Here is an 11,650-nt window from a genome sequence, read left to right as displayed (position 1 = left end):
GGTCAGGCCCCTGCAGCCTCCCCAGCTGACAAGGCAGACTGGAGCCTCCTCTGTTAAGAGGAGCACTGATCTGAAGGTTATTTGTGAATGGAGGCATCACTGTCCTTGTGCCCTGATGCAAAACTTTGGCGGCTTTTCCTTTCAGAGTGTAGCTAGGGTTATCTGTGCATCCTCCTTTCCCTTCCTAAGGCAATCCGGGGCATGTTCTCTTTACCTTCAGCAGCTCCTGGAACTATGAGCCACGAGGCAGCCGTGGAGGCTCCTGGTTCCCCGGCTGCAGCCCATCACCATGCCCTCTGCTACAGTCACAGAGAGGGTTCCAGGTGTTCAGCCTCTGCTCCTATAAAGACACCCCATTGTCATATCTGTGCTAACTTTTCTTCCTTTCTGGGAACTTCAATTTTAGCTGCTCATTTGCTTAATTACCTCTATTTCTGATACTCACAAAAAGACTAAAGATGTAACAGATGGTACCTTCAGAAGGATGGGTGTTATGGGTGCAGAATTGTCAATGCACCTATCTCGATCCCATTGTAACGTTCACATTACATCCCCCTGTGGACTGTTGGCGCCGAGATAAGCTCATGTGTGCGGCAGGAGCGAGCGCGGATTCACGTTGAGCTTAGTAATTCTTTTCCTCTCCTGGGCCTCCTCCCCCACACCCCTTCCACTATAGTTGGTTTCCTAGTGCTTTTGTAATGATCTCTGTAGCATCTTTAAAAACTATTCCACCTCATTTAAAATGTGGCATAAACAATGGGGTTTTGACAAATTGAGTAATGATAAGAAAACATTTTCAATATTCTGTATTTTTCCATTAAGCTCCTCAAATTAGTGATTACAGGAGTACTATTCTCTCTCCACAGTTAATGATGTGTTAGCCCTGGTTTCATTAAAAACCTCATTATTCAAAGATTTATAACTGAGCCCAGGAAATCTCCCCTGAAGTTGGAAATAGAGCCAACCTCAGTTTAGAAAGTCACTTTTGAAGCATTTGAAGGAGGATTGTATATCCAGTGAAGATCCTGGCTGACAACTGAAATGTCTCAGGATGTTGAAATGATGGGACAAAATCAACGGAATGAAACTTAACACATGTTATTGTTGAGTGCCGTCTGAAGGCTGAAAGGATATAAAAAAGAATGGATTTTTGGGAGTTAGGAGATGGGACTTTGTTCCTGGTTCTGTTTCCAATAGCTGTTTGAGCCATTCACTGGAACACTCCCTGGGCTAAAGGTACCTCGTCCATCTGAAGAGGTAGCTGGCATATGATCTTTATGGTGCATCCAGGCTCTTAAAATATCAACTGACTGTAAAGTATAGATCTCATTAAATGAGACTAGGGCTCTCTGGAGAAGTGGCTGATTTCAGAGCTGGCGTAGTATGGGTGAGCCTGGAGCATCTTTCTCTGCCAGAAAGTAAGGAAGTGCTAAAAAAAAAAATGATGGAAATATGACAAAAGGATGCAAGAGCCATCTCAAAGTGCTCTCACTGGCTAAATCTAGAACAATTTGGACACCAACATATTTTTCAATGGTAATAAATTATGAAAGAGAGACAGACAGACAGCAAAACAGGGATGGATCGTGAGAGAGAGCAAATGATAAAGCAAATGGGCTAAAATGTTAACAATAGTGAATTTGGGTAAAGTATATGTAGGCATTCTTTGTATGTGTTATTATTCTTATAGATGTGAGATTATTTCCAAAGGAAAACCTTCTTTTTCTTTTCCTTTCCTCCCTCCCTCCCTTTCTGTTTTCTTTTTCTTTTTAATGTGCAGACTTAGAGCTACCTAGCTTTAGAGTTCACGTAGGAAAAAGCAAAAACTCAGGTGATAAAATGTGCAATGTAAGCCAAAAGTGCAATATGAGTGAAAATATCCTATTCAAGCATCGGAACACATGTGGTGCATTGTGGTTAGTGCTTGCTGAGTTTTTTTCATTAAATGGGACTCTGAAAACCTTAGGTACATTTGCAGAAGGGTGACTAGAATTGTGAAGCGTTTGGGAATAAGCTGTACAAGGAAATTGAAGGAACTAGCAAGAGAAAACAGAAGTGGCAAGGTATCAGCTATTTGACATTTGATATTCAGTGTCAGATATCTGAAGAACAGAAATGCTCCAGACAATTAGGTTTATTTACTTTAGCTCTAGGGGACAGGGCCATAGGTATATCTGGCTCCACATAAAGAAGTAATTTTTTTTCTCCATTAGATTAATTCCATGAATGAAATAAGTAGTGGATTATCCATGCTGTAAGTTTAGTCTCTACAGTCCTTGATCAGGAATATTGGCTAAAGAATTATCACTGGGAGGGGATGACTGATCTCAACAGGTGCTTCCCAACCCACTGGCTAGGTAACTTTGGGAATCCTTGGAATTATTTCAAGGGGTGTGCAAATTCGTACGTACCCCAAGTATCTTTAGCTCTCCAAACAATGTGTCTCTCACTTGTACTCATTACTGGTTTCCAAATGTATATAGATGCTATTTGATTAATAAATAATTTCATTTGAAACCTTTCAGAATTCATCCTACCTTTATGATGTTACATTTTTTTCAGTAACCATTTTAAAGTATAGCTGCTATCATTTGTGAAATTTGTGTTTTTTTTCTTTTGTTCTCCTATAGAAGAAGGCTTAAAGAAACAGAGAGGCAAACCATGTTTTTCAGTAGGAAGACCTAATATTATATAGATGTTATTTGAACCCCATAATAATTCATAAGTGTAATGCACTTTTAATTAGTATTTATTTCAGCTTCATTTTTGTGGTGGACAGATGCAGGGAGATTTGACAAATTGTTTCTAAAATGTATTTGCAGTGACTAATGTTCAAAATTGCCCTTCCCTTTCCCCTAGGGTTCCCAGGCCTATGGAGGGCTAGTCCTGGAATCCCCTGGAATCACTCACACTCCTAGCTCCCAGCTCTGGTTCACACATCCTGGAACTGGGGCTGTATCTTCAGACAGCACCTGGCAGTCCTAGGATACCCCCACCCAATTCCCCACCTCCCACCCCAGCCCCATAGCCAGAGCTCACACCTGGCTCCTTCCCTCTTCGCCCTGCCCTTCCCATTGATAATTATAACAACTAAAACGACATCGCCGTCCGAACAGAAAAAGCAAGAATTAATGTTCAAGATTGCTCTGCTTCTTCCCCTAAAAGTATAACCCAAAAGTAAGAGGGTTCATGTCCTACTAAATAGAAAACTCAAATAAAACGACTTTAAAGGAGCTGAAGACGACTTTGGGTGAATGGAAGAAGAGAGAGGATCTTAAATCAGACTGATACATGTGATCAAGACAGAACAGCTACGCTTTATAAAGAAAAGAGAAGGCACTTAAGGTATTTTAAACACAAGAGGATTTAATTCGGATATGTACTCACAAAGTCCTTGAAAGGGCTAAAGGAATGATTTCCAGACAGGCCTCTGTAGTGACCCAGAATGGAGCCTGCCTGCCAGGAGCCCTGCTATCTCAGCCCCTCTCAGGAAGGGAGGGGCTTATCAAGCCACCGCTGGACCCATAGAGTTGAATGTGCTACTGAAACCATGATCCAGGGAAGCTGCTCAATTTCTAGCCCAAGAATGAACATTGGACTGTGCTGTAGAAATGTCCCTTGTTTCCAAGCCCTTCAAAAACCTGCACCAGTGAACCTACCTGGCAGCACCTGATTTGTACTGAGAATTCTAGTTACAAAATCAGTGCTTGGTTAGAAAAGAAGGCTGATGGCAGATAACAGAGTATCTGCAACCAGTATTACCAAGAAAAATTTATCACCAAGAAAAACAATAGTTATTTAGTATTTCCATTGTGAAAAATGGTCCAGGGCCACTCACAATTATAAAATAAATAATAGCAATAATGATAATAATAATAATAATAATAATATAAAACCACTGGTCCAGATCAGAGGTTAGTAAATCATTTCTGTAAAAGGCCAGATAGTACATTTTTTAAACTTTTTGAACCATGTGGTCTCTGTCACAACTACTCAATTCTCACTATAAAAGTAAGCAAACACAGTGTCCTGTGGGGCGGCCTGCGGGGTCTCTGGTCCCGCTCCCCACATAAGAATGCAGGATATGGCTAGGCCAAAAAGGAACACCCACGGAGCCATAACTAGGGGAGTCATACCACGATAGTCTCACTGGAGGCTGGATCCACATGACCTGCAACCTGCTGTCCAATTCTCTGCCTGCCACCCAACCAACTGACCAACTAGTGCAGCCACAGCAGTTATATCAGTGGCTAATTGGCTAACTGGTTACGGCTGATGGTCAATTAGCCACAGCTGACGGCCATCTACTACCCGAGTCAGCACCTTTCCACGTGAGGCCGAGAGCCTGGAAACTGCTCTCTGGGACTCTGTCCCCACACATATACAATAATAAATAAATGAGTACAACTGTGTTCCAATAAAACTTTGTTTATAAACACAGCTGATGGGCCAGAGTTGGCACACGGCCTGGCATTTTCCAGCCCTTGGTCTAGAAGATAATCACCGACAGCTTTCTTTTATTAAGATTCCATAACACCGAAAAATGTGCTGATGCAATTATTGGTAAGTGCTTACATACTGAAATTGTTTTTCTCATAACATCTTTGCTTGGAAATATTTCTAGAAATTTCATTTGAGAATGGAATCATCTACTCTGTGTGTTGTCTTTTTCAAAAATGAAAAGAAATTCTTAAAATGCCAAGCTATCCAACTTTAAAGTCTCTTTGAGCTTGGACAGCTCATTAATGTAGACTTTTTCACAGGGATGTGTGACAGATCAACAGGCACCTAGCTTCTGTCTTTGCCCTGCAGGAGGGAAGAGCATAATCTACAATTGGTATGTGTGAACCAAATCATGACCTTTTATTAAACTGTCACATTCTATCAACATTGCCAAAGCCTGAGAACAGGGTTCTTTTGAGGAAAGCTCTACTTTTTCTCATCATGTCTACATCAATATTCTCATCTTCTTCCAAAATCACAAGCACACTCACCCACACCTGCACACATGTGCTCTCACATAGGGTGCCATTTTTTTTTTTGATGATCCCAGTTTATCATCAAGTGCCCTCTCTCTGAGATGGTCAGCTTCATATAACTAATTCATGTGAGCTCATTCCATTATTATTTCTATTCCGTAATGCTCAATATTCTTAGTTTAGAGCTACAGGGTGTTTTTGGGCTAAGAAGTAGCTGATGCTTCCACAGATGTTAGCTGACCTTAGCTCTCCATTTACCTGATTGGGAATTTTATAGCATAACAAATATTCTAAAACTATATATATGTAAATATATATATATATATGTTGTTGTTTTTTCAGCTGGGATAAACTCTTAAGATTATCAGGGCCAACCCTTCCTTTTTTTCCAAGAAACTGAGGTCTGGTGGGGTGAATTTACACAGCTTCTTAGTAGAACTTAAATCTGAACTGAGGGAAAAGCTTACGCCCTTTGTATGAACCACTTTTTGCTATATATAAGCTATTCACTCTTCTCTTGTAATACCATATCAGTATTTTAACTTCCATAAGTTAAGATAGATTTCTCATTCAAATTTTTTGTCATATATTCACTATTTGGGGTCCTTAATCATAGGGAAGTGACCAAAGAGTCTGTATAATGAACAGAACCTCAAAACAAAACAAAACAAAAAATCATACTTCCAGTGTCAACTCAAAGCAGAAGTATTATATGTCGAGAATAATTTTTCCAGGTTTTATGTGTTCCACTGACAAAATACAATTCCATTTATGTAGGAAAAACATACTAATTTATTACTCAACCCCTGATCATGCCCCTTGGATGTATGCACACCTTGGATTACACATGTCGGTCAGGGTAGGGATTGAAATAACTCACATTGTGGACATTTGGGAGTCTGATCTCCAACCTCACTAGCTTCTTCTCCTAGGTGAGTTTTGCCAACCTGTTTGGTCTCAACATTTGAAAAAAGGATCTTGTCAGCAAAATCTGGGACCTCGTTATCTTGGTGACTAATGGGAGTATCTTGTCTCACTAGAGGAGATTAATGCTACTCTCTGGAATAGACTCTGATATCGGGAGGAAATCTAATACCAGAGGCCAAAGTTTCAGTAATGCACTTGAAAATTTGTAGTGCTCAATATGTGATTTAAGATAGAAAAATAATCCTTTGTCATAGTATAGAACAAGGTCTACCTTCTGTTATAATAAAAAATTACTAATTTTTCTAAAAATGAGACAAATTACACTTGTGTGATTGAATGAGTGTAGCAAGCTTTGACGATAATGTAGAATATTAGAAAACATTTAAATGAAGATTTCTGAGAAATGAACACTGAATATAAATCCTCAGGAAAAGCAGGGAGTAAAATTCTCAAATTCCTAGTCAGACATGGGATTTTGGATTATTTATCACCCTGGAGATAAAGAGAATAACATAACAGGTCTTTTTTCTTAAAGGATAATTTTTTTAATTGAGTGTTTTGAAAACAAGTGTGTCACATGATTTCTTAAAATCTATTTGAATCCAAGAGTTCATTTAATAAATTCAGGATTATCAACAAGATTAACTAATTCCTAATTTGCATTTATTAAACTGATGTTAAATTGTAAGAATGGACTATAGTAGAACAGTAGACAAGCTTAGCTTAAATGTGTAATTTTCAAAAGTACTTGGGAAATTGATCTCTGGTTAAAGAAGGCATACTAAGCTTAGGATTTTTTTTTTTAATACCTCCATCTTTCACCACTTCCCAAACCATAACAATGGTTTACATAACTACAAGAAAATGCTTCAGCAAATCAGAAACATTGTTGAATTTATAGAAGATACAATGCAGATAGGAACTTCATGTTACCTGTATGATGTGGTGGCTGAAGAGCGTAGCCAAAATATCACTTTTATCTGAGGTCAAAATGAGGTATTTTAGTTTTTCAAGTAGTCTTCCCATATATTTTATGAAAAAGTTACATGAGGATATAGTCCAGCAAAACAAAAAAAGAACCAAGAAATAAGGGGTAATGTGGGTTCACAGAAACAGAGGTGCTAACCAGAAGTGAATTGAAAAAAAATTCCAGTAAGAAATCTGTGCAGCAGCTACAGAAATGAATAAGTCCAGATTTAAACAAGAAGACAGAAGGCTGTGTGCTGAATGTCTTCAAGAAGAAGATAAATTTCGTTACATAAAACATGGATGTTTTAAATAATCAGGTGAAGGCATATGTCTCTTTTGTTAACAAGGAAAAAGAGACAATTAAAATTTCCAGGGGTGGGGGGAAGGCTGCACTAGAAAGTCACAATTCATATATAAAGACACTAAAATATATTATAGCATGATTTGATGATCATTAGAGTGCAAGAAAAGAGATGTCACATAGTTTTGGTGGCTTGAATGACATAGTTACATAGGATAACACTTTCTTTTTTTTTTTTTTTTTTTTATGAAACCAATCATTCTTTAGCAAGTAAGAATTTCGAGCATTCTAGAATGTAAGCCCTCGAAGGTAAAATAGGATGTGATTTGTGCACTGCTCTCTCCCTAATGGCTAGGCTGGCGTTTGAGATATCATTATCTATCCTTCAGTCATAATTCTGCTTTCTGAAAGCACACTACCATGAAGAATAAGTCCAAAACTTGTCAGCATAGTAGACATCCAAATTTATTCATTCCATAGATCAAGGAACCTCTATTGGGTGGCCACTCTATCCCAGTGACAGTGCTGGAGGCCGGAAATATAAAGCTAATGATACAGAATGTAAACTCCACCTCCCCACAAAGTATATAGTCTAGTGGTCCAGGCAAGCAGTAAGAGATGAGGGGAAGGGGAGGATTGCAGGTCATGTAGAATGCTACAGCTCATTCTAAAGAGTGTGGTCCTTCATCTGAGTGAAACATGGAGACCTAACGAGGTTAGAGCGAATAATGACATTAGTCTGACTTAGGTTTTCACAGTGTAGAGATTGGACTGCCAGGGTAAAAGCAGGGCTAGCAGTTAAAAGCTATAATCCGGCAAAGAGATGATGGTGGTGGCGGGGACCAGGTAGTAGTTGTGAAAGTGATAAGAAGTGGTTGATTCTGTGAATCTTGAAGGCAGAGTCTACAGGATTTTCCTGATGCGTTGGATGGATGTGAGACAAAGAGAGAAATAAAGGATAACTCCAAGATTTGGGGCTCCATGCCCACAAATGGAAGGGTCAGGAAATATGGAAGCAGATACTGAAGGTCTTAAAAACCAGGAAGGAACGTTTGTATCTTGTGATGTAAAGTAGAAGAAAAGCTATTTTTGAGTTGTGAATAGCAAGATTTTGGGATTGTGAAATGAGGCAAAGAATGTAGTAGCTAGATTAAGGTGATAACATACAGAGAGGGTGATGCTAAACCAGATGGGGGCACTACAATGAGAAGTGGTCCCAAGTAAATCCTAGGAACATTAGCCTCCAGGAACGGCTCAGACTGTGACAAAGGAGAGGGTAAAAGAAAGTCAAGAAGGGGACAGTGAGGGAGGAGAAAGATCGCAAAGTGTACATTCTCCTTCGAATTAAAGTTAACTTTGCAGAAATGAAAGCACCATCATAGCCCCTCAGAAGGGTCAGAGAGAGGTCTGGTTCACTCTTTCTTTAAGCAGATGGTGCAAAGATCTCTTGGAAGTGAGTGAAAAAAATGACAACACAGACCACTGTCGGGCTTCCCACCCGCCTCTCTCTGGGTCCACGTGGTGTAAGTTTAGACAATGTGTCAATGGCAAGCAGAGGAACAGAAGAAGGCAAGTTCACAGTTTCAGGCTAGAGTGGGCTTGACAGAAGTTGACTGTGTTTAGCAAGAAAGAAAGAAATGTATTAATTTACTGATAAAAATGTATGTTTTGATCTTATCAGAAGAGTGATGGTAATAATAATCCCTTATGTTTATAAGTACTACATGGTAGAAATAAAACTGTTTGAAGATTTCAAGACACTGAGGTATATTTTTATAGTCCAAACCACATTTTTTTCTAGGTATACATTCTAAACAGCCTTTCATGAAAAGAATAACACTGATGATAACAAAACAACATTAAAAGGAATATAAAGATAAAGCTAATCCTTCACATAAAAGTGACTAACCCATTCCTGGCCTCTGTCCTGCTGGTTAAAGACAGAACACGTTGAATTAGTAAATAACTTGTCTTATCTATATTAGAAGTGTGAGAACTGGTATGTTCACTCATCAATAAAAATCAAACTTCATAGATGGCCTCAAGGCCCTCACGGTCTGGCCTCTGTCACCTCTCCAATGTCATCTCACTCCACTTCCTTTCCACTCATAGGCTGTTGACCACACAGCCCTCCTAAGTTTCCGTTATGCCAAGCTCTTGCCTTGGAACCCTCATTCCAAGCTTTTCACGTGGCCAGCTCCTTTGGTAACAGTCAGGTTCCAGGCTAAAAACAGAATTCACACCAAATGGTCCATGTGAGGTGACTTTAGACGTGAGGGTTGGGTTAGGGACAAACACTAAAGGCACCAAGAGACTAGCGACACTGGGAAGCCATTACCCACCAAGGTCTGGAGGGGCAAGCGGAGGCAGTGGAATTATCTGAGCCTAGTGTAAGCTAGCCCCACGAGGAAGGGGTCCTCCAGTGCTAGTTGTAACGTAAAGGATGCAGCTATCGCCACAGACATGACATCTCTGGGTACCTTGACATGTCTATCCTCTGGCCCCTCAATCTTAGCCAGTGTCCCGCTTTGACAGAACTCAGCAGGACGCCTGAGGACAAAGAGGGATAAGTGATGCTTTCCTTAGGGACCAGCCTCCTAGGCACAAGCAGGGGGAGAAAGGTGGAGAATGATTGAGAGGGTGTGAGCCGGAGGCAAATGGAGCTTACGCAGTACACTGTTGTTTGGTTCTCTGTTTAATTATCACCTCTCCATACAGGCCATCCTGTCTGTGGTCTTGACTAGGTCCCTTCTAGTACTTTCAACACCTTTCATTCTCATCTGTAGCTACAGCTGTACCTGCTTGTTTATTTGTTCAAATGCTCTTTTCTCATAACAGATGCTAAAGCATCATCAAGACAAGTACATGGTAATTTGTCCTGGGAAATTGTCTGGTCCAGGTGCTTGGTACACAGCACATACTGCAATATCTGTGGAAATAAAGAAGGAAGGAGGGAAGGAGAGAGGGAGGGAGGGAGGAAGGAAGGAAGGAAGGAAGGAAGGAAGGAAGGAAGGAAGGAAGGAAGGAAGGGGAATGTTCTCTTTAAAAAGATAAAGCTGTGTTTATGTTTGTGTGCACGTGTGTAATTTTGAAATCTTCACCTATCACATTGAAAACAAAGCAGAAGTTGCTTAAAAAATTAAAACCAGAAGAAATAACAGCTGAGTTGGGGAGAGATGATAAAGCAGAATTTATTGATTATTTACTTAGTACTGGACACTTTTGCATGTTATTCCACTTAATCCCCATGACAGCCCTAAAGACAGGGGGTATGATTCCCATTTTTTATGTAAGCAGAATGAGTTTCAGAGATATTAAGTAGCTTATTAATATTGCTCAGGTCAGGCGGCGTGTTTAAACCTAGTTCCCATGGATCAAAAGCTGGCGTTCCTTTCACTAACTCTTGGGTATTCTGTGGAGAACATTCAGGGCACTGTGTACCTTTTTTCCCCTCAGAACACTCAGCCTCATGTCTTTCTGGCTTTTATCTTAAAACATCACATCTATGAGTATCTAAATGTGGGTTTTGTGAAAGGTAATGTAGCAAGGTGCTTTGTTTATAGGAGAAACCCAGTTATACCCTAAAGATGTTCATCCTTGCGAACAAAGTAGATGAGCAGTAGATTGGATGTTAATTGAGGCAGATGCCTGTGAGAATAATTTGAAGTATCTGTGAGCAATGAAACAAAACGAGTCCCCTTCCCTCCCCACGCATCACCCACCTGCGACACTCTCTTGCAGTTGCAAGAGCAGCAAAAACTCCATCACAGAACCTCTTTGCTCCATCCAAAAAGAGTCCTTCAGACCGTCCAACTGTTCAAAGCTCTTATCTCTCACATGTCATAAACGATGTACAAAATAATCACCTCTCTTCACTGTCATTAAATCTTTATAGCATGCATCAACTATCCACAGCACAGTGGGTCAGGATCCAGGAGTGAACACACGTCTAGTGTGAAAGCAAGATGGAAAAATGCACAATATGAATATATCAAATGAACGTACGTGTACCCATCGTTATGGTATCATACAGAGTATCTTCACTGTTAGAAATCCTTTGTGCTCTGCCAATTCATCCTTCACACAACTCCCACTGGTGTGTTCACAATACTGAGCATCTTTATCCATAAATATGGAATAGCTCTCCATTTATTTAGTTCTCTGCTTTGATTTTATTCATTGGAGTATTATAGTTTGCCTATATAGATCTTGTACATATGTTTTTAGATTTAGACCTAAGTATTTTAATTTTGGGGTGCCAATGTAAATTGTATTGGGTTTTAATTTCAAATGCCACTGTTCATTGTTGGTATATAAAAAAATGATTGACTTTGTATTCTACCTGTGTAATTTGCAGCCTTACTACAATCATTTATAGTACTCCATGAGTCAGTGTGGAGAGTTGGAAGGTTTTGGGGTGAACAGATATGAGTTTAGATGTTTAGTTTATCACATGGACATAAAATATTGTTGG

The sequence above is a fragment of the Rhinolophus sinicus genome, linkage group LG04 (assembly GCF_036562045.2).
Source record: "Rhinolophus sinicus isolate RSC01 linkage group LG04, ASM3656204v1, whole genome shotgun sequence".
In the NCBI taxonomy this organism is placed as follows: Eukaryota; Metazoa; Chordata; class Mammalia; order Chiroptera; family Rhinolophidae; genus Rhinolophus; species Rhinolophus sinicus.
The sequence above is the reverse complement of the archived record's forward strand: the minus strand, read 5'-3'. Positions refer to the sequence as shown.